Source organism: Mirounga angustirostris, unplaced genomic scaffold, assembly GCF_029215605.1.
Source record: "Mirounga angustirostris isolate CCGP_5_RB_7025 unplaced genomic scaffold, mMirAng1.0.hap1 SCAF_15, whole genome shotgun sequence".
NCBI lineage: Eukaryota > Metazoa > Chordata > Mammalia > Carnivora > Phocidae > Mirounga > Mirounga angustirostris.
This window is the reverse complement of record NW_026991723.1, coordinates 35,363,045-35,385,062: the sequence shown is the minus strand read 5'-3', so window position 1 is coordinate 35,385,062 and position 22,018 is coordinate 35,363,045. Positions and strand designations below refer to the sequence as shown.

The following is a 22,018-nucleotide window of genomic DNA, read 5'->3' as shown; positions in this document are numbered from 1 at the left end:
AATAATCAAATTCCATGATTGTGGAATTTTCTATTTCTCCATCTAATGTTGTCAATTTTTGATTCATTCATAGTTGAAGCTCTCTTTTTAAGTGCATATACATTTAAGATTATTGATATCTACTTGATAAATTGACCATTTTATTATTGCAAAACATCCTTCTTTACCTTTGGTAACATTCCTTGTTTTGAAGTAAACTTTGTCTTATACATCACTCCAGATTTCTTATGAATAGTGCCTTCAAGGTGTAATTTTTACCATTGTTTGCTTTTAACCTATTGGAGTCTTTATATAACACTGTGTGTTAAATGGTAAATAGTTGCAACTTGATCTGTTACACACTGATACATTTTACCTTTTAAACAAGAGCGTAGCCTATATTTTAGTCTATTTTCATTTAATATAATCATTGACAAATGTGGGGTTAAGTTTATATTTTTGCTATTTGTTTTCAGTTTGTCCTAAAACTTATTTACTATTTGCAACCCTTATCTTCATTCATATATATTCTAATTTTAATCCTGTATCATTTCTATTCATCATGAAAAATTCCTTTTATCATTCCTTGAAGTACATATCTGCTAATGACAAATTATCTTATATTTTATTGCTCAACAAATGCGTTTATTCCACTTTTATTTGTCTAGATAAAGCAATCTTGGATGACGGTGTTTTTCTTTTTTCCTTTGGCATTCTAAAGATGTATCCTTGTCCTCTAGCTCACTTTGTTTTTGAGAAAAAGTCAGAAAAAAATCTTATCATAGCTGTTTTTTACTGTAACAAGCCTTTTTTTGAGCTACATTGAAATTTTTCTCATCATCTTTCAGTTTGAACAATTTGTTTATGTCTTGGGCTGTTTCTCGATGTGTGTGCGCATACATGTGCATATACGCATGTGTGTTTATCATGCTTAAGGTTCCCTGAACTTTCTTGGAGTGGTGGTTTTATAGTTTCCCTCAAATTGGGAAAACTTAAGGAAAGTTTTGGAAAGTATTCTTCAAATATTGTTTTTTGTTCTAACGTTTTTCTTTTCTTTTTTCTTACACTTCAACTGAATGTATCTCATGCCACATGGTATGATCTTATATGTATCTGAAATTCATGTCAGCCATTGTTTCTCTGTCCTTCAGTTTGGACATTTTCTACTGCCTGGCTTACATGTAGGTGTGTATTATATTATATTATTATATTATATATAGCTATATATATATTATTCCCAACTTTTCATTTGTTTATTCTTTATAGCCATTTCTTTGTTGAGAATCCCCATCTATCCATTCATTAAATGCATCTTGCCTTAAAATTATTGATCACATTTGTAATGTCTGTTTTAAAGTCCTTTTCTGATGATTCCAACATGGGTATTTTTATTGAGTTTTTTCCCTCTGGATATAGGACATATTCTTCTGCTTCTACACATGTCTAGCAATTTTTGCTTGTGTGCCTATTATTTCAGAAAGTGATGTGATTTGGAGAACACAGATTATATTATCTTTTTAAAGATTATTTAATCCCATCAGTTAATTTCTTGGTGGCTCCCTATGATTTTGTGGGCATAAAGTTTAGAATTTATTAGGGTGGGTAGACAGTACTTCTTTCTCTAAAGCAGAGTAGTTTTACTTCTGTCTTTCAGGAATCTCTGTGAAATGCTGTCTTGTTCACTGTGGTATCTGCACTCTGAGTAATCAAAGTTCTACTTCCTCTCAGCAATGTGTGACCTAAAGAATCCCCATGCAGCTTACAACTCCACCATAGCTATTCTTGGCTTTCTATTCTCTAACTGTGCCTAGTTCATTTCTATACCCATTTTTTCTTTCTCTTCAAGGATTATTCATTTTTCAAGTAAGTCAGGTAAATAAATGGAATGCTATGTGAGTTTACTGGAAATAAGGCCTATTTATCAACTGTAGTATTTTTTAAGCACCAAATTGGAATTTTTAACTGGTCCATGAATGTTTAAATACTTCATCTAAGCCAGCAAATAAATATCTTTACTTGACGCAAAGAAAAAAATAAAGTAACGATTAGGAGAAAAAGATAGTTACTTTTCTTGAGTTGTTCTGGGATTCCTCATTGGAAATGAAAAATAATGTAGCTATCTAGTTCTAGTCATTAAATCAAAAGAGAAAATTCAACCTAACAGCAGTTCTTTAGGGTCACCAGAAGGGATTAAATATGTTGAAACACAAGTGGAATATTTTTGTCTTACAGATACTCCAGAGCATGCCATTCTAAGACTATAACAACTTTTATTTATTGAGTCCTTACTAGGTGAGTGTCAATCACTGAACCAAGCATTGTACGTGTGTTTAATCCTCAAAACAGTTTAAAGTAGACTCTATTAGTATTTATGTTTTAAAGATGAAGCTTCTGAGAGTTTAACTTAGTTTTAGGGCTAATTAAGCCCTGGTGCAGGGTCCAAAGGAAAAATTCACTGAATCCAGATTGTGAGCTATTAACACCCATTAGCTCATTACTTTTTAAATAAGATTCCCACATTTATTTGGTGTTTTCAATGTTCTTTCATTGACAAACAATGTTTTCAAATATCTCAAATACCATACTTACTTAGATTATAAATGTTCTATGAATCTCAAGGATTTTAATCTTTCATTACAGATATATGATAATACATGTAAAGCACTTAGCAGAGAAGTTGATATAAGTAGTCAATAAAAGCAATTATTATTGTTGACATAAAGATAGAATCTAGTGGTTAAAGGAAGAGCACTTTTAAATTTGGACATTGCTGTTAGCATTTTAAATATAAAGGAAATAATCTTTACAAATAATCAGTAATTGGGAATACCAAAGAGCTAAAAAGTAATACTGAAATCTAATATAGAATAAACAAAGAAAAGGGAACAGCAATGAAATTAAATGAACAAAATAGATTATTTCCAAACTGTTTAAGGGAAAAGCAAAAAAAATAAAAAGTGAAATACAGAAGAATCTGCAACAAATGAGAGCTGGGATTTGATTTTGCTTTAAATAGCATGAGATTTAGGTTAGCTGAAGCTTCCAAACTTATTCAGAGTTAGTCAGAAGTCTCTCCTAATTAGAAATGTGAACTGAGCTAGAATTTGCTCCCTACTTTTTAATTTCCTATGATAATTAAGCTATAATGATAAAATACCTAAAATAAAAATTTAAAATAAAATTATAATAAAATGTCTAAAGATAAGTCCTATTGGACTTGTCTGTAAACAATCTAAATTTTTTGAAGTGCATGATCCAAAGTATGTTTTTTTAATATGCATAGAAATAGCCATTATCGGTCTAATTTGCATGAAGGCAAAGGGTGTATCAAGATATTAAAATTATACTTTTGGCTAAAGTAAATTATTATAAAGTCAGGTGACTGATATTCTTTGTGCTTCAAAATAGATCTAAAGGTAATTTCAAGATAAGTTCTCAAAACATTCTAAGCATAATTCAATGAAATGTATACCATATAAGGAGAATATTTTGAAAGAAATGTTTCTTAATGGAGTATATAAACCCTTAATAGAATTAAGAAATTTTTGCCATATGTAGTTGGCAAATGAAAATGAGGTCTGATTTAGAATATATAAACATAGTCCTTTTGGAAAATTTTATAGAATAAAAGGCATTTTCACATTAGAGCATTAAAAAATACATATTTAGTCTAATCAATTAAAATGTCATAAACATTTGTATTATTACAATAACATAGCTAATAACACTTGCTTCTCATATATTTGATTCTTATGATAAAAGTTTTATGGAAAAATAAAATCTACAGGATTAATGAAATAAGATGAAGTACTGTTTTATAAGAAACAGTTTGGTATTGGTTTGGAATTAAATAGGCTTTCTAAATGCTTCCCATTTATCGGTAAGCTTAATTCAAACCAAGGTTATTTTGAAGTATATCACAGAGATATGGGCAGTAGCTTAGATGCATTTCCTACAAGAGGACAGATTAAGTCCAGTTTTATGAAATTTGGAATAGCTTACAAAATTGAAGGCACAGGTTCTAATCTGACAGTTGCCTGATAAAATGTGGACATGAAGTAAATTTTAAGAGCTCTGAAAAATGGTAGCTTCTAATAATATGCATTTAATAAACACATATTTCAAAATATTTGAACATGTATTCTTCTGATTCCATTATAGCAACTACTTTCAAGTTTTAAGGTAATAACCCTTTAGAAAAGTTAAGCGTACAGTACAATAATAGGGACTGGATTACAAAGAAGATGCCCCAAACCAAAATTTTCTTATCTGACTTATTCCTTTTTGTTTGCCGCCTGTAATACTCATCCTGGCCCTATCTATGACCTAAAATGAACTCTGGGACTTGGAAAATTCTTGGCAAGTTATTTGTATATCTTTTATCCATTACCAAGAAGTATATCATTAAATATACACTAATATGGAAAAATAACGGAATTGTTTGTCAATTTCTTAGGCAGTTAACTAATCTTTATTAGAACATAATTTGTATAAAATAGAATTCAATTATATAAATGGTTGTGTATTGATATGATATGATATTAAGTCCAATTAATTTGGTAATTGTATATACCCTTGGGATTTCTACCTGAAGCAAAACAGAGTATTTTCAACCCTCTAGAAAGTTTTTTTTTTTTACAAATCTTCAGTCAATTCTACATCTCTAGCACCCACCTTTGGCAAACTTTTTCTGCTTTCTATTGCCATAATTAGTTTTGCCTGTTCCTAAAATCCATGTACATGAAATCTTAAATATGCATTCTTTTGTGCATGGTTTCTTTTGCTCAAATTAATGTTTTTGAATTTCATTCAAGTATTGTGTTTATCAGTAGCATATTCCTTTTTATTCCTGCATAATGATATATCACTGTATGAATTTATCACAATTAGTTTATTTTCCTGCAGGTAGACAGTTGCCTTCAGTGTGATGAATATTGTCATGTAAGTCTTCTTGTGGACATATGTTTTCCTGTACTGGGGATAAATGCCTATTAGTGTGATTGCTGGATGTTAAGTTTAGCTTTAGCTTTATAAGTACATAGAAGTTCTCCAAAATAATTACATAAATTTATACTGCTACCAAGGTAATCCTTAGCATTTTATAAGAATTCCAGTTATTCCTGGGGCTCCTGGGGGGCTCAGTGGGTAAGTGTCTGACTCTTGATTTTGGCTCAGGTCATGATCTCAGGGTCTTGAGATAGAGGTCTGCCTTGGGCTCTGCACTGGTCATGGAGCCTGCTTAAGATTCTCTCCCTCTCCCTCTGCCCCTCCCCCCCATATTCTCAACCCTTCTCTCTCTCTAAAAGAAAGAAAGAAAGAAAGAAAGAAAGAAAGAAAGAAAGAAAGAAAGAAAGAAAGAAAAAGAAAATTCAAGTTATTCCACTTTCTTGCTAACGTTTGGATTGTCTATATTGTTGATTTTTAGCCATTCTAGTAAATTGAAATAGTATCACATTGTGGTTTTACTTATATCTCTCTAATGACAAATGATATTAAGTACCTTTTTGTATATCTTCTTTTGTGAAGTGTCTATTCAAGTTTTCTGTCCATATTTAATTGGGTTGTTTGTCTTTGTATTGTTGGTTGGTCAATGCTCTCTATATATTCTGTATATAAATCTTTGTCAGATATAAGTACTATAAATATTTGCTCCCACTCTGTAGCTTCACTGGCTTATTTACTTTCTTAATGATATATTTTGATGGGCTGGTATTTTTTTTTAATGTTTTTTTTTTTTTTTTTTTTTTTATTCATGAGAGTCAGAGAGAGAGAGAGAGAGGCAGAGGCAGAGGGAGAAGCAGGCTCCCCGCCTAGCAAGGAGCCCGATGCGGGACCCGATCCCAGGACCCCGGGATCACGACCTGAGCCGAAGGCAGACGCCCAACCATCTGAGCCACCCAGGCGCCCTGGGCTGGTATTTTTAATGTTGATGAACTTGAATTTAACATTTTAATCTAATATATTTTTATGGTTAGTACTTTTATGTGCAAGATAAAAAATGTGTGTTCTGTATAAGAAATATTTGACTAATGCAAGTTTTGAAGATATTCTCCTATATACTTCTAGCTTTTACATTTATGTATGATCTACCACAAATTCATTTTGGGTGTTAAGTGAGACAAGTCATACAATTTTTAAAGGAATCTGTTCATTTTATCTGAGCTTTCCAAATTGTTGGCATAAAGCTGTTCATGATATTCTCTCATTCTTTTAATGTCTATTGATTTGAAGTGATATCTACTCTTTTATACCTGATAGTAGTAAATTGTATTAATCTCCTTTTCTCATCCTCTTTTAATATCTCCTTTTTCTTGGTTAGCATAACTCAGACTTTATCAATTTTATTGATCTTTTCTGAGAACTAACTTTGGGGTTTGTTAACATTTTCTACTAATTTGTCACTTTTCTATTTTGTTGACCTCTCCTATTATCTATATTATTTCCTTACTTTGCTCTTTTTACTCTGTTTTTTTAATAGAAACCTAGCTCATTGATTTTAGATGCTTCTTTTTTTAAAGATCCCTTTTCTGCCCCACCCAACCTTAGCTTGCCACTGACTTACACTCACTCAAAGCCCTGAATTCATCATAAGGAGTATTGCACCATCCCTGCACTATTGCTATTCCTCAGCGGGCATCAGCTTACGTTTGGGAAATACTCCACTTGCCTCAGGGGAAAGACCTCATCTCTTCTAGCCTCCCTTTAGTTATCGACCTACCACTTCTATGCACTTGGTGAATGCCCTTGGGAAAAAGTGTGTGGCTGGATTTTCATACTTGTTCTGTAATAAGCTTCCCTGTCAATGTAATTCAGCAAACCTGCCACAAGGGGCAATTGAAAGTTTGTTAAAAGTTTAACTGGTATATCAGTTAATTATTCCTGTGTAACAAACTACTCCAAAATGGTAGTTTAAACCTCAACATTCTTGGGGTGCCTGGGTGGCTCAGTCGGTTAAGCGTCTGCCTTCGGCTCAGGTCATGATCCCAGGGTCCTGGGATCGAGTCCCACATCCAGCTCTCTGCTCAGCGGGGAGCCTGCTTCTCCCTTTCCCTCTGCCTGCCACTCCCCCTGCTTGTGTGCGCTGTCAAATAAATAAATAAATTTTAAAAATCTTAAATCTCAACATTCTTTATGATTCTGGTTGGTGAGGCAGTTCTACTCCACATGCTGGTTGAGATCACTCAGGTGGCTTAGGTGAGCTGGTAGCTAGGCTAGGCTGGAAGTTTCAAGATGCCTCTCTCCTGTGTATGGAGCCTTGGTACAAAGACAGACTGTCTCAGTTCTCTACAAGGCTGCTATATTCATATGGCTTTTTGTCTTCCTGGGCCTCTCCATATGACCTCTCAACAGTATAACCTGGATTTCCTTATATCATGGCAGAGAGATTCAAATAGGGAGCATTTTAAAAGGAGAAGCCCCAGTATGCAAGCACCTTTCAAGGTTGCTTGCATAACTGTTCTAACTGCCACGACTAAAGCAAGTCACACAGTAGAGCTGAGGAAGATTGGTTCATCCTAGATCACCATGGCCATTTGTTCCTTTATTCCTGATGATCTATTGCAAGTAGATCCTCCCACCACTCAGCAAGGAATGAACACCATGAATAAAGAGAAGTATCTTTATTTTCTTATTTAATCTTTTAGGGTTCCTTTGTTATCTTCAGCTATCTGAGGAGTTAAAAATGCAAGGTATGATTCTGTAGATTATATATTTGTTTTTAGAGTTAATTTGGAAATAAAAATTTCCTACAACTTTTTACATCGAAACTCTAAGTATTTCATACTTTCTCACTGTCCTTTATACTTCAGGATCCCGTAGCTTTCCCCCTCAAGCTACATAGATAATCTCATCTACTGATGGCACAGAGGAAACAGAAGCCAATAGAGAAGGTTTTACCTCATCTTCCTCTCACCAGGCCTGTAAATGCAGCTAATGTAATACAAATAAGCTAATAGAACTTATTTTCTTACCACCAAGCCTTTTTCTTACACTCTACCTGGAAATCATTTTTTTCTCAAGTTCCACTTTATTTGCCTTATTGCTAACTTTGCTTTATTGCCTTATTGCTGCCTTATTGTCTCTGGTTTTTAAACATGTATGGGTACCATTCCTTGCTGTTTCTATTCACTCAATTCTTCTTCCAGCACAGATATTATCATTGCATATTTCACTTGACTACTGGCCTGTCTGCAACCCCCTCCATGTCTCCACATACACACCATCCTAGACCATGACCTTTGTAAGGTAGAAATTATATCTCTCTAACTCCTGGTTGCATACCCAACTAAGCACAGTGCCCAACACTAAATGTGTACACAATAACAATGTATTAAATACATGGTTGCATGAATGATGTATCTCTCATCTGGTCATGTGACACTAGCATGTTGCAAAACCCTGGCTGGGAGATACTAGCCTAGTGATAAAGCAGTAAGTGGTCAAAGTTCTAAAAACAAAAGCTATACATGCAATAGTAGAAAGTAAGGAATTTTTTTAAGTTAATGAATTTTATTTAGTATAATTAGGAACTTTAGAAGAACAGTTCTTGGGGAAGGAGAACAAAAAGGAGTCATATTCCCCGAAGAGGAATCGTATACCAAAAGGATAGCAAATTATTCAAATGCCTTCGTGGGGTAATGCTCATTTCACCTTTAGGAATATTACTATTGGGAATGTATATGAGAATGACATGAATTTGAGAAAAGACTGAAAAACATTAGTTTAAAAAAATCAATTCCTAAATGTAGATTGATTCTCTATATTCTATATATGCCTAGAGTTTAGCTAACTGGAAATGCTTTTTCTACTCACTGAAGCAAAGCAGCAATTTACTAAGTAGCATCCTAACATCCTAAAAGAGTTTAATGCAGTTTCCAAAAATGGACAACACTCCCAGTTAATGGCAGTGAGCACTTTGGGAGAACTAATTTTACAAATACATTTTTATCTAGTGCTTTAAAAATTCAGTGCATTACCAGCACAAATAGATGCTTTAACCCTTTTAGTCAAGGAGTATGTATTTCTAAATGCCAGCAATGGTTAATGTGAATGAATTACCAAAGAATATCTAGCCCTCTGGAAGTATTTCAACAGGATATTTTAGATGTGAAGGGACTCCAAAGATCAGCTCATGATTTATGAGAAACATAAGGCCCAAATCAGTTAAGTTTTGCCTGTACAAGAAACAAAAGTAGTTTACAGCAGAAGCCTTTCATCTTGTCAAGATGCCTTTCTTCTTTTCCACTACCACCTCCCCTTTCCACTCTCTATGTTCAAGACACAAAAGCTTGCTTTCTGCAATCGAATATTCTAAGGTTATTCCCACTTAAGGGCCTTTGTACCTGCTCGTGATTCTGCAGGGGGTGTTCTTTCCCCATATATTTTCATAAGTGATACCTCTCCATTCAGGTCTCAACAAAATATGTCACCATGAGTAGTGTCTCAAGTAACTCCTTTCACTCCCCTCATTATTTTATTATATCACCCTGCATTGTTTTCTTCATAGTACTTACCTGAAATTATATTGTTTATTAATTTAATTTCATTCTTTCTGCTTACCTTGAACCTAAACCCCATAAATGACATAGCTGCCTTACTTGCTGCAATATCATCAGAGCCTAGAACAGTACCTGGTACTGGAAAGCATTCAATAAATATTTGCAGAGTGTTTGAATTATTTAGCCATATGTTATCTATGATGCCAGTCTGGTTACAGTGTTTCAAAAGGAAAGAAAAGCAAAAAGTAAAACAAGAGTATGCATTTATATTTTTGTTCAATTCCAATTGACTTTTAAAATCAAACCCTGTTTTATAATCTCTCTTCAGGGCATTTGTTTAGAAAATGAAAATGATTCCATAACTTTTCATTGACATACATGTATCAATATCAATCTAAAAGTGCATCAATATTTTTATTCATGTCTGCCTGCATTAATTCATATACCACTATGCATTCTGCTTCTTGGCATCTGTTGATTCCAGATTTTCTATTTTGCAGCATAGCATCATTGAGTTTGGTACCATATGGCTGCCTTTCTTGGTCCAAGTTTTGATCAATCAAGTGATGGCAGACTGACTCATGCCATTTTGAAGAAGATAGGGATTTGATGTGGAGGAAGTCCACTAAAAGATTTCTTGAAGAAAAATGTGTTCTAAGCATTAAGCTTGGGCGGTGGGGGGGGGGGGGGAGGAATAAGCTGTGATATTTATATATATATATGCATATATATATAATCATATTACATATTATATGTATAATGTACATATATACATATTACATATACATGTATAAAATCACTTTGTACTTAATGGTGGTTATATATTTATATATGGAATCACTTTGTACTTAATGGCTGTCTCAGAGACAAATTGCCAGAAAACTTGTTTTCTCCCTAAAAGGAAATGCTCTTTACAAAATTCTAACTGGTGCTGTGCTCATGTGTGTGACTAAAATTATTCTTTATCAACAGTACTGAAGGCTTTTATCTCCTGAAGTAAAGTAGTCTATTCTTTCCCTGATAGCAATCTGAAAATCCAATGTTGCAGTTTAGTGATTTGAAACACTACCAACAAATATGAAGAAATACTTTGAAAGACGCTCTGATCATGATCTAATGGTATAAAAAATTGCATCAAGAAGTCTGGCCCACATCCTTCCTCTGGCTCCAGTCCAAATTCTGTTTGGTTATTTATTGATAACTCATCTCATTCTCAAAAATGATAGAGGCAACTCTAAAAGTGTTCATCATGACATGGAATAAATGTTGAAGTCATGGAGAAATTTTAAAAAACACTAAAATAAACCTAAGGGTAAAGTTAAGATTGAAAAATAATTTCCAGAAGTTTGTAAAACTGGATAATAAACCTGGCCTTGATATTATTAGTGGCTAAAAATAGAAATGATAAATAAGGTTTTTTTTCGATATCTATGAGATACATAGTTTTTAAATACCAGTTATTTAAGAAAAGTAAAACTTTTAATTAGTGCTGATGTTTGAGAAAAATATTTGTTGTATGGCATCATAAAGAAGACATAGTTCCTGACTGAATATAATACCCCTAATGGCAATTATAAGGTCAATAGTGGGAATTCTGTTGAACTAGGCCAAACAATAAGAGGCACCAATGCAATTCTGAAAAACAGATTTTAAGATGTGGTACACTTTTGTGTTAGAAATTTGCAGCATGTTGAAGTTTTCTGAATTGGCTTTAAGCACAGGGTGTTGTGTGTAACTGTTGAATCACTAAATGGTACACCTGAAACTAATATTACATTGCATATTAACTAACTGGAATTTAAATAAAAGCTTTAAGAAAAGATAACAAAAAAAAAAAGAATTGGTTTTAAGATAAAAAGCTATTGGCTATATAATTTCAAGAACTTCATTTAAGGAAAGTGCAAGTAAGAAGTGTCATTAAATAAGTAAATAAATGCTTAATTTGTTGATGTTATCCATAATTCTCCACTTTTAAATTTTAGCAATATTGTAGCTAATATACAAGAGTAGCAGGGCATATTCCAACTGTACCACTTAATAGTTGTGTGACCATACTGAAGTTAACTTAATTTCTTTACTCATGCATTTCTTTTTCTGTATAAACAAAACATGGAAATAGTCATATCTACATCATATACCTTCGTAGGAATGAAATAGCACATGTAATATTTACATGAAATAACACAGGTAAGAGTCCCCCGCCCCCATCCCTCTACTGATAAGACGTGGCACAAGCAGGTACTCGGTAATTGATACATTATTCCCCCTTTGCCTTCTTATGCCCTGTATCAGAAAAAACATTCATTGAAGAAGAGTTGTATTGAGAGAGAGGATCTTTTCAGCAATGCGAATTTTAGGTAAGATTTTGTTGTGAACTGTAGGAACCTCAATTAGTGGATGAAAAAGACTGATACGTACTTAGCTGTTACCGGGCCATCTCTACACTATACTACTGTCTTTTCCACGCGATTCCGTAACTGCCTCAAAAAAGGAAAGAATATGCCAAACTTTTCTCTTGCTACAAAAAAGTTTTAATTGAAAACCAGAGTGCTGAAGCTGAATACATCTTCAGCAGATTCTCAGTTAAATTAGAAGGGGCTTTTCATTTAAGTCCTAGTGTTGATATGTCACCATGCCCTGTCACTTTGAAAAGCGATAGTGCTTTGTTATCAGCACGGAGCCCTGGCAGGCTTCTGATGTAGACTTAGACTAAAATAGAACGCCAGAATGATGAAGGCGCTGCTTACCTTCGAACACCTCCAGGCTCTGGATGTGGGCAAAGGTGCTGACATATTGCTCTGTCCAGCTCAGTGTGTTTGATAATCTCCAACTGATCATTTTTACGTTTCAGATTGTAATTTGAAATTTTATAAGGGTTGATAGGTTTCTAACAGAAGCATGAATGATCCTGATTGCACGTGATTTATGCCATCTAGAAACTTAATTTCTTAGGCAAATTATTTATAATTAATTCTTGCGCCTTAATTTGTAAATTCTATTTAGTAAATCTTTAAAGAAAGAAAACTGTACTTGGTGAGTTATAGAGGAAATTGGCCTGCCAATAAACATAGTTATTTCTTGAATTAAACATTATGTGCCAAACTTCTGCCAAGCACTGAGGTAGGTGCTGGAAACAGAAGGACAATTAAGAATACCCGTCCTCAAGCAGGGAGACGTATACAGTGATAGGTAATTGTAAAATAATGCAGCAAGTGAAATATTATGCATAGAATATTACTGAAAAGAATGCATAGAATATTACAAAAAGCAATTATCTTGATATCTCTTAGGAAGCAAGTAACAGAAATAGTGCATGTCTAACCAGTATCCTTGTTCCTAATTATCAGATCAGCAAATTCAATGTATGGCTGAATATTTATATTGATAGGACATTACCTTTCTTGGCTAGGAACAAGATTTCTCTTAGGAACAGCTGAACAGGCATATTCAAATAGAATATGCTATAGGAAAACTGGAAAGGTTTTTGAGGGTTTAGAATTAGTATTCCTCCTTACTTTTGCCACCCTGCACCCAAACACACACACAGTTTAACTCTCTATACACTGAAGTGTCCCATGCCTTTCTGTTGTTGACTACATAGAAAGGAAGTCCTTTTCGAAAAAGCTTTGTTCTAGCACTTCTAGGCTCCTTCATATGGGCTCACTTTCTACTCAGCATGTTTCTCCACATTAAACTCTAATATATACAAAAAGCATATAGCTAAAGAACATTTAAAAGAGTTTACATTGTGAAAGGAAAAATATAGGTTTTGCCATATGTGTTGCTTTTTTAAAAAATAAACCTTTTTTTAATGTATTTGTATAGGATTTTCAGAGCCCTCCCCTCTGGAGTAGTGTTTTAACAACACAGCAGTGCTGCTCTGAGCTTTAATCACTGGGTATTTGTTTTTTCACACTAATTTCAAACCACAAACTAACATTCAAATTGAAAACGGAAATAGGTTCACAGCCTTTCAATTGACTTTCAAGTGTCATGCTATCTTTTCAGAGCATCTGATCAAGGTTAACACCTTTGAATAGTTTAAAACTCGGTTTGCAATAATCCACAGCCTCAGAAATATTTGACTTCTACCTAAAAGCAAATAAAGGTAAAGAGTCTCTTACATCTCCAATAAAATTTTCAAAATGTATCGGCCACATGTTTGAGTCCCATCTCTGTGAGCAAATTCCCAGAGAAAATCATTTCTAGGCTTGGGTGAATTCCAGAGCAGCGTGTGTCTCAGTCCAGAGGGCTGCATATATGCAAATTGGCCATTCAAAGTTAAAGAAATTCCTATTTATAGATGTTGCCACTTATATTTCGCATTTTATTTGATCATTTCCTTGTCCATCTTAATCTATTAAGTTTGTGAAGGTGGGAATTTGTTAATTCTATTCACAGCTGTAGCTCAGTACCTACAGACCAACAGTAGGCATTCAACAAATAACTGAATAATCAGGGACCTGTCTTTAGGGGACTGTGAGTGAAAAGGGGGACCAGAGTTGTACTCAGATGTTAAAGATAACTTCATATATACTGATCCCTCTCTCTGAAGGCAAAAATAAAAACAATAAGGAGGGCATGGATAACTAAAGGTGATCCTAGATGAGTATGGCAGAAAAGTTCCAGGGAATTTCATGGACACTTTCCTCTACCTTCTTTATTAACTGGCATTAAGGTGGGAATGCACAGCACAATGCTTCCTTTAAGCAACAAACTTCCAGAAGTATCGCTGTAAGACAAAACTCAGATAGTAAATGAAGTGTAATGTCTTAGAATGTTCTTTAGGACCTACATTTAAAATAGGGCTCTTATTTGCAACAACGTGGATGGAACTGGAGGGTATTATGCTGAGCGAAATAAGTCAAACAGAGAAAGACATGTATCATATGACCTCACTGATATGAGGAATTCTTAATCGCAGTAAACAAACTGAGGGTTGCTGGAGTGGGGGGTGGGGTGGGAGGGATGGGGTGACTGGGTAATAGACACTGGGGAGGGTATGTGCTCTAGTAAGTGCTGTGTATTGTGCAAGACTGTTGAATCTCAGATCTGTACCTCTGAAACAAATAATGCAATATATGTTAAGAAAAAAAAAAGAAGAAGAAGATAGCAGGAGGGGAAGAATGAAGCGGGGGAAATCGGAGGGGTAGATGAACCATGAGAGACGATGGACTCTGAAAAACAAACTGAGGGTTCTAGAGCGGAGAGGGGTGGGAGGATGGGTTAGCCTGGTGATGGGTATTGAGGAGGGCACATTCTTCATGGAGCACTGGGTGTTATGCACAAACAATGAATCATGGAACACTACATCTAAAACTAATGATGTGATGTATGGGGATTAACATAACAATAAAAAATAATAATAAAATAGGGCTCTTGTTTCTAACTTGTTCCTGACTGAGAACACATACACACATACATATACAGATATATGTATGTGTATTATGTATGCATAGATATATACATAAGTAAGAGCAATACTATCTATATACAATTGATGCATATATAAATATATATCAGTTAGCATATATTTATATATTATGCAAGTAATACATTATACATGTTTATAATATTTACATATTACATAAGTGATACACATATAATACAAACTTATTTATTATATAAGTTATAAATACCTTATTAAGTTATTATCCCCTTTGACAGTAAATATCATCTCACTTGGTCTTGCTTACTCTCTATTTCCCAGTTGGGATTTTGGGCACTTGGTGAGGCAGTGAGTTGATTTTACTTCTCTAAACAAAGCCAGATGAAAAATGGCTTTGATGCCACTGTGAAGGTAATTGAGAATGCCCAATTTTGGTAAATAAAGAACATGTGGCTATTTGCTGTGTCCTCATTCTTTCAGTATTATATAAATAATACTCTTAAAATGTCAAACAGATCATAAGAATACCTTTTAATATTTCTAGACCAATTTTATAGGGAAACACTAACAAGTTGTAGCTGTCAGAATGATCCTCCTTCCTAAGGAAAACAGCTAACTTAGCAACAAGATGTATGAGGAGATCAACAATTTATAAGAGAACTATCTTTTGCTTCTATTTTTAAATTCTCTGCTGGCTCAAACTATGACTTCATGGCTACTTATTTAATGTGTGTCTGTGTGCATGAGTCTGGGTTTTCTTTCTAGTTATGTTGTGAGTTTATTCAGCAATTTTATTACCATTTGACAAAAGTTAAGAATTTAAGACATTTTATAGCAGAATTATTTATTATGAACAAAGTTTCATCTTAAGACAATAACAAAGATAAGTATAACAAGTACATATTAATTTTTTTAAGATACAGAGGCACCTGGGTGGCTCAGATGGTTAAGCGTCTGCCTTCGGCTCAGGTCATGATCCCAGCATCCTGGGATCAAGCCCCGCATTGGGCTCCCTGCTCAGCGGGGAGCCTGCTTCTCCATCTCCCTCTGCCTCTCTCCCTGCTCATGCTCTCTCTCTCTCTGTATCTCTGTGTCTCAAATGAACTAATTTTTTAAGATACATTAATTAAAAAATATTCTGGATCTGTTTTTATTCTTCCTTTTATTCTACCTTCCATCCCAGCAAAAAGCATGCGCATATACACAATTATTTTTATGTGGTTATTAAGATAAAATTAATATCTTTGGCCACAGTTCAGGTATGACATTTGTTAATTTATATGGTTAGTGGTTGAATGGAAACATCACCATTAATACAAAGGTAATTTTTTAGGGCAAAGGAACAAAAGAAAATTAAATAAATATGACAAATAATATGGAATTAAGTATTGTTACAAGTATTGTTTTTTTATTTTTGTAAAATCTGAAGGTCATTCTGCATGTTATTCATTCTGTTCAAAGGAAAAGCAACCTTGAGTAGTGTATTTTTAAAATAAGCAATGTTAATAAGAGGAAAAATTTTAAACAGGCACAATGAAACAAAACACCCAGAGTATGAAAATCAAAACAGGAAATTATGGCACAATAAGAGGTAATCAAATCATTCCTTTAATCATTCTGATAAAAAACTAATGTCAATGTGGTATGAATGAGCCCATTATAAATAGCATGTTGTCTGAAAATGGAAAGAAGATTTTAGATACATAACCAGAAAGTCATCACTAGAAACATTAAGATACCAAAAATTTCATCTTAATCCACTTATTCTTAATTAATCATTTATCTCTCACCAGTAGGTTGGACTTTTGTAGTGTTTGGAATAAAAAAAATGAATAAAACATAAGCCCTCTTTAAGGAGCCTTCATTCTATCAAGAGAAAGAAAAAATATAAACAATAATAGCAGCACTATCTATCTGTATACAAAATGCTTGTAGATGCTACCTATTCATTATATACCCATGTCAAAGTTTGTACCCATAAACCAAGTCGGGATGCTGGCCACCTCTTTGAAGTTCTTCACCATTTTCACCCAGCTCTTCATTCTTATTTGATACTTATTAAACAACTGAAGGGAAGAATGTAGTAAAACCAAAATATTTAAATTGTCACACAATGGCCATTTTGAAAGAGATTTTGCTAGTTCATAAGCCAGTCATACAAACTGTACCAAGTTATTTTGCAGCTGTAAGTACTTTTTTTAGTGATTGCACCGAGAGTGCTAATATGTACTTCTGGGTTGGAAGATTGGGATACAGTATTGAGATGGAAGGCTTATTTAAAATCCATCTGCTATGGGTTTCAACTCCACCAGCCTGTAAAATGATTTGAACCACATAATCTACTCTAATATCCTCTCCCAGTTTCATAGGGAACAGCAGCAGAGAACAAAGTTGCAATGAGTTGGAAAACCTTTTATTGTAGCTTTCCTGAATCTCAAGGAAATCCAGCTTATTGGTTTCTAAAGAATTTTTTCAGCCACTACTGCATCTGTGGGGATCTAACGGAAGCATGACTCCACGTTGGAAACCAGCATATAGGAAGGCCAGTTCCTAGCTTCAGAGGGCATTGGGCAGGACACCAGTTTGCATCTAGGTTCAGTAAGGACAATTTGCTAGTTTACTTCTAGGTTCCAAAGCAATCCAACTTTCACTTACCCCTTGATTTTTTTGGAAACTTAGCAATAGAATGATCTAATTGCATAGATCTTCTCCTCATAGAAGTCTCTTCAGATTTGAATACCACATAGATTTTATCTTTTAATTCTAAGCACATAAAGGTTTTATCCATCCCATTATGGTTCAGACTCATCTTTTGTTTCTCCCTAGCTCTCCTGTATTTTTTTTCTGTATTCATTTAGATTTATTTTTTTAAAGATTTTATTTATTTGTTTGAGAGAATGAGAGAGAGAGAGAGCACATGAAGGGGGAAGGGTCAGAGGGAGAAGCAGACTCCCTGCTGAGCAGGGATCCTGATTCCGGACTCCATCCTGGGACTCCAGGATCATGACCTGAGCCAAAGGCAGTCGCTTAACCAACTGAGCCACCCAGGCGCCCTAGATTTAATTTTTTTAGGGCAAGAACCCCATATAAGGCTGCCTTTATTTATGTTCAAATCCTTAATGCTTAATACAAAATCTGACATATAGTGATTAACTATTACCACAAATAATTAATTAATACATATTAATGGGAAAGCATTTGCTATTAACATAGATTATTTTTCGGACATATCATATGTAATATATATCTATATACACATGTGTATACATAAATATGATACATATCTCTACATATCTCTCTATATGTCTGTCAGTAATACATTTGTATGTGGAGTTTTACCTGACTGTATGTATGTATGTATCTATCTATCTATCTATACAATCTCTATCAGTTTCACAAACCATAATATCAATGCAGCAAAGAATACATCTTAATAAAAAGATTTATGATCAGTAAATTAAACTAGAATGACAGTGTTACCAAGCAATTTCACTCCTAAGTATCTGCCCAAAAGAAAACCGTTACTCAAACAAAAACTTGTATGTAAATGTTCATAGCACAATTCACGATAGCCAGAAGGTAGAAACAATGCAAATATCCACCAACCAATGAACAGATAAACATAATGTGACATGATATGTATAAAGAATATTAAAGAGGGCGTGTTCTGCATGGAGCATTGGGTGTTATACACAAACAATGAATCATGGAACACTACATGAAAAACTAATGATGTAATGTATGCTGATTAACATAACAATAAAAATTTAAAAAAAGAATATTATTCAGCCATAGAAATAATGAAGTCCTAACACATGCCACAACACGGATGAAGCTTGAAAACTTTATAATAAGTGAAAGAAGCCAGACATAAAAATAACATGTTTGTGTAAACATATGTTTTCGTTTTGGTTGGGTAAATGCCTATAACAGGAATTGCTGGATCATTAGGACCATTATGTTTAACTTTATGAGAAACAGTCAAACTATTTTCCAAAGTGGCAGTGGCACTTTTCATTTCTAACAGCCGTGAGTTCCAGTTGTTCCTTATCTTCAACAAAACTTAGTATTATTGGTCTTATTCATTTCAGCCATTCTACTGAACATGTAGTGATTTGGTTTGCATTTTCCTAATGACTAATGATGTTGAGCATCATTTCTTATTTTCCAGTCATATATATTCTATGGTGACATGTGTAATTAAATCAAAACCCTATTTTAGTTAAGTTACTTGGTTTCGTTATTAATGAGTTGTAAAATTATTTAGATATTCAACTCACATGTTCTTTATCACATCTATGTCTTACAAATATTTTCACTCAGTCATAGGCTTCTCTTTTATTACTAGTGTCTTTTGAAGACTAAATATTTTTAATCTTGATGAGTCCAATTTATCATTTTTAATGTTTGGAGCTTTTGATGTCCAGTCTAAGAAATTATCTAATCCATGGTCACAAAGATTGACAAAATTTCTCAGGTGACAGATCTTTTTTCTTTCTAAAATTATAAAGATGTCTTTCCATTGTCTTCTGGTTTGGATAGTTTCTGATGAGACTCGTCCCTTCCCTTCCTTCCTCCCTCCCTTGCTTGCTTCCTTCCCTTTGTCCTTTTCTTACTTGCTTTCTTCCTTCCTTTAATCTGTATTCAATGTTTCTTTTTCCTCATTCTACTTTAATATTTTTTTCTTATCACTGACTTCAGTAGTCTCATTATATTATTTCTTGGCCTGCTTTACTGATTTTAAATATTTTATTTTTAAGTAATCTCTACACACAGTGTGGGGCTTGAATTTACAACCCCGTGATCAGGAGTTGCTTGCTCCACCAACTGAGCCAGCCAGGCTCCCCAGCCCACTTTATTTTTTTATACTGCTGGGGCTCTTTGTTTTTCTTGAATCTGTGTGTATATACTTTTCAGCAACTTGGAAAAATTCTGACTATTAGTTATTCAAATGTTTTGTTCTTACCCTGTGTCCTCCATTTTCTAGCAATCCAATTACATAAATGTATGCTCTGTTAATATATTAAGTCCTTTGTTTTTAAGTTTTGGTAAGGAAGGTCTTGAGAACTTATTATATTTAAGCTAATTTAGCTTTAAAACTAAGGCAGTATCCTGAGGACTGTACCTGATACCCTGTGTATCATTCAGTCTTTCCATGCTGGCAAGTGGAAACGTAAGTTATCCTCATCCCTGTGAGAGCTCCAGGAACTTTTCTAGTCCTTTTTTGTGGCTCTTTTTTTTTTTTTTTTTAATTCATGAGAGACAGAGCGAGAGAGAAAGGCAGAGGGAGAAGCTGGCTCCCAAGGAGCAGGGAGCCCAATGCGAGACTCGATCCCAGGACCCTGAGATCATGACCTGAGCTGAAGGCAGACGCTCAACCATCTGAGCCACCCAGGTGCCCCTCTTTTTTGTGGCTCTTTCCATGGCTTCTGGTGGTTTCCTCTCATGAAATATAATCAGTGACAGAACTGGGGGATTCCCTAAGATTTTACAGAGTTGTCTGTCTCTGCAGCTCCCCATTCCTCTCTCTCTTCTGACCTGCCAAATCTAGTTTCCCTGACTTCCCCCAAATTTGATCTCTATCTCTGCAACTTGGCAAGATGGCTTGATTCTGTTACAGATAACCCTCCTTTGTTGTTTGGTACAATTGAAGGGCTCTTTTTTTTTTTTTTTTTTTTGGTTCACTTATGCCAGGGGACATAGTCCCGTGCTGCTTGTTGGCTAATGTTTGAAAAATGTTACCAATATTTTGTCTGCTGTCTAGTTGTTTAACACAGAAGGTTTTTTGTTATTTCATCCTAGCCAGAGGTCAAAGTTCTAGTTCGATTCAACATGCTGAGTTTAAGGGATCAGTGGAATATATAGCAAGAATTCAAAAAAGGCAAACATGAGTCCTTAGAGAGGAGCTTATTTTTTTATATGAAATTCCCCAATTATTTCTGTAAGTATAAAATTGAAAGTAGAGAAATAAGTGATTCATTGGGAATCACTATATATTATATCCAGAAAGCAAAATACTAAAGATGAAATTCTTGGGGAGTTATACATAAGAAAGATTTATAAAAAGAAAATTATATGTTAAATAAAAACAGGAACAATTTTAAGAAATTTGAAGTTATTCTGAAAATTGATTGGTACTTAAAGGAAGAAACTTGTCCTGATGTTTTCCCAAAAAATTCAGCAAGTTCTTGATTGAAAATTTTTAAAAGGGATATTATTTTCCAATGAAGTGACAGTTGGTATCAGACATTTGTGCCTACTGACAAAACAGTGACTTGGTACCAAAACAAGTGCCTACGATTCAAATGGTGTCTAGACAGGAGGGATCATTTTGAACTTCTTATTTTTCACTGTCATTAAGTTTTGTATCATGAAATACACTTTCTTTTATGCACAGTAATTAGGCATAGATTTCACACAAAAGGAATATAGAGGGGATAATACTGTAGTGTACTGTAAATAATGAGAGGAGTCAGTTCATTTAAGTCAATTAGATGTTCAAGGAATAATCTATAGTTCTCTCATAAGGGTAAAAACAAAACTTTGAACTGCGATTTAATTCTTTGCATATATGAAATGATTGAAATATGATAGTAAATGAAATCATCTGTCAATCCAAAAAGAATTTTAATAGACTAATTTATTGAATATTCTATTTCACTTACCTAGGAAAAATATTGTTAAAGAGATGTAAAACAAAACCTTTAGTTTTTTGTTTTTTTTTTTAAAGATTTTATTTATTTATTTGAGAGAGAGAGAGAGAGAGAGACAGCATGAGAGGGGAGAGGGTGAGAGAGAGAAGCAGGCTCCCTGTTGAGCCAGGAGCCCGATGTGGGACTCAATCCCAGGACTCTGGGACCAAGACCTGAGCCGAAGGCAGTCGCTTAACCAACTGAGCCACCCAGGCGCCCTAAAACCGTTTTAGTTCTTTTTTTTTTTTTTAAGATTTTATTTATTTATTTGAGAGAGAGAGAATGAGAGACAGAGAGCATGAGAGGGAGGAGGGTCAGAGGGAGAAGCAGACTCCCTGCGAAGCAGAGAGCCCAATGCGGGACTCGATCCCGGGACTCCAGGATCATGACCTGAGCCGAAGGCAGTCGCTTAATCAACTGAGCCACCCAGGTGCCCCAAAACCTTTAGTTCTATACATACA

At 34.4% G+C, this 22,018-nt stretch overlaps 1 protein-coding gene across 1 annotated transcript in view; it reads left to right on the top strand.

Annotated features, from left to right (window-relative positions):
* Positions 1 to 22,018, top strand: part of PTPRD (protein tyrosine phosphatase receptor type D) — a 2,419,801-nt gene that overhangs the window by 1,134,255 nt on the left and 1,263,528 nt on the right. Inside the window, exons 8-9 of the mRNA XM_064580091.1 lie at positions 2,212 to 2,271; positions 4,885 to 4,920. The gene's annotated coding sequence lies outside the window, so the exon portion shown is untranslated. The remainder of the gene's footprint in view (positions 1 to 2,211; positions 2,272 to 4,884; positions 4,921 to 22,018) is intronic.